Here is a 2,741-nt window from a genome sequence, read left to right as displayed (position 1 = left end):
CGTTAATGTAGCCTAGAGGGAACTAGGGAGATCGCCCTAGCGTAGTTAAGGTATCTGGGCCCCAACTGATGCCATGGGGGTACCAAGGGTCAAGGACAGTAGTCAATCCTTCTCTCGTCGCTGAGGGGTTCAAGAAAAAAAAATTAACGGTTTGAAAAGTGAAGAATGGAAGTGCTTTTAAGTAAGGGGAGCGACATACATGACATTACATATCATGGCACGGCATTGTTTATCATGAAATTGAAATTAATGTTGTATTCCTTTCCAGCATAGCTTGATCCCTATTCCCTATTTCTATTCATTATGTGGATTCACGGGATCACAAGACGTGTGTCTTAGACACTATCTACTGAGCAATTTGCTCACCCCTTATATTTAATATTTTTCAGGACACGGATGGCAAGTGGCGGACGACGCTCCTCCACAGGGTTCGATGGGTTAGTAGACCGTTTTGACACTTTGTAGCTATAGTCTCATTTTATTATTATTTTTTTTTTATTTATTATTATTATTATTTTATTTATTATTACTTATTTTTTTTATAAACCCGGAATGACACGTATAATATGTATTAACGTAAGAAAGAATAGTGTTGTCCCTAATTGACCTCGGGTTCGGTTAAGGACCCGGCTAACGGTTCGGACCTATGGGTTCGGGTCGTTACAAACCTCATCCTTGTCTTCATTGGACATAGTTTCTAGCAACTTGTCCTTCCCGAACAACGCCTTCTTTAGACTTTGCTAAGTCAGCAAGGCCTGCATCTTGATGCGCCAAAGACTGAAGCTAATCTTGCCATCAAATTTCTCAATCTCAAATCTGGTCGACATCTCAAAAAACTTCCCAAAAAATATTTCTTGGTGAATAATACCGTATTTGTGAACAGTACCCGAATAGTATCTGTGAACAGTACCTGTACACAATACACGAACCCGAGCTATGATACCAGTTTGTTATGAAATAAGAATCGAGTAGGAGTTTATGAACAAGAGAAAAATAAATGACAAGAAATAAAATTGCGCACACACAAACGAGACAAGAATTTACATGGTTCGGTTGTGTCTACGTCCACGGGAAGAAGACAGATCAATATTTCACTATGGAAATAAAGAGATACAAGGCTAAGTGGCTTACACCCAAAACCCAATTACACCCAAAGCTCTCACACACTTTCACTTTACAATATTGAGTAAACACACTCAATTGTTGGATGATCAAACACCATGGGAGCAAGGCTATTTATAGTCAAAATATCATCACACAAGGCACTGAACTTGGTCACCACGCATGGGTCTGACACCATAGCTTGGTGATCAAGTATACTTGTTGATTACTCATCTTGAAGGCCAAGTTGATGATGCAGTGGATGATGTAAATGGGTGACCTCAATGCTGAGTTGGCAATTTGCTTTTGAGCCAGAATATTCAACTGAAGGCACCTTTGAGATAACCGACCATTAACAAATACATCAATGGCAAGGAATTGAATACCAAAAAATGCTCTGTTAGGCTGGTGTCATCACCGAACCCTCCTGTATGCAAGCGTATGACACCAAACCCTCCTGTATGCAAACCTCCCACCAACTTTGCCTATGGACGGTCAGGAGTGAAACTCAGCAGACCTACCTTGTTGTACAAAGACATCATCAAACAAATGTACAAACAAAGTTCAAGCCTAATTTAGAGGACTATCTGTTTTAGGCGTTATGTTTTAAAAGTGTTTTGGGTAGAAATCAGAACCATGTTTGGTAACAAAAATTTGTTTTGAAAAATTTTAAAAATTGCTTTAGTTCCTCTACTACAATACCAAAATACACAATATCACCAATTTGGTGATATATGTTTAGACCAAAAATCTGATATGTTATGGACTATTCCAAAACTAAAATTAGGGATCTCAAACATGATATGGGTACAAATTTAAATATCAATGTGAGAAAAATAATATTATAATGCAGGCCAAACGAGCCCTTATCTTGAGCACGGTCAAGTGCAGTTACAGTGGCACCAACTAACATTCAGTTGAATTGAATGTCAGTTGCATGGGACTTTATTGGGCCATTTATTTGGACTTGTTTTGTTAATTATTCGGCCTTGAAAAGCTTCTATATATAACCTTTATTTTGTTTTTGGGCCTTAATGGCTTGTACTCTATACCGCAGGCTGAAGCCCACTGTAATTATCATTATAGTTATAAAATTTGTTTTTTTCCCTAAGCTTGTAGTTTCTTTCATATGTATAAAAAACCACAAGATAAGATATTACAAAATTTTGTAATTCTATGTAAAAAATAAAAAATAAAAAATTAAATAGGACTGATTAATATATCAATATACCTTGAAAAAAAAACCTATCAATATACACCAATTGGTACCAATACAATTTTAAAACCAAGTGATTTTAGTACTTCCTATGGATTTAGGCAAGAGAGATTTTCGGCAAAAGAGATGGCAATCTTGATTGAATAGCCATCCATAGATTGAACTTCATTTTTGGGATTACGGGAGATTTCCAAACCAAATTGTGCCAAGGGACAAATGGGAACTCATACACATAAGAACACACAAATTTTACATGGTTCACCAAAAGAATTAAGACTATGTCCCAAGAATTTCACTGTGTTTAGAAAAATGACACAATGCGGAGAGTGCACCATTAAATGAGTTTCGATTCCTTGGTCATGACCTAAAAGATTCCAGAGGTCCTTATCAATTGAAAAGTCATTCCAAAAATTATTGCTTTCTT

The sequence above is a fragment of the Cornus florida genome, unplaced genomic scaffold (genome assembly GCF_030987335.1).
Source record: "Cornus florida cultivar Cherokee Brave unplaced genomic scaffold, ASM3098733v1 CherokeeBrave_3.0.0_Hap2_Chr02, whole genome shotgun sequence".
In the NCBI taxonomy this organism is placed as follows: domain Eukaryota; kingdom Viridiplantae; phylum Streptophyta; class Magnoliopsida; order Cornales; family Cornaceae; genus Cornus; species Cornus florida.
The sequence above is the reverse complement of the archived record's forward strand: the minus strand, read 5'-3'. Positions refer to the sequence as shown.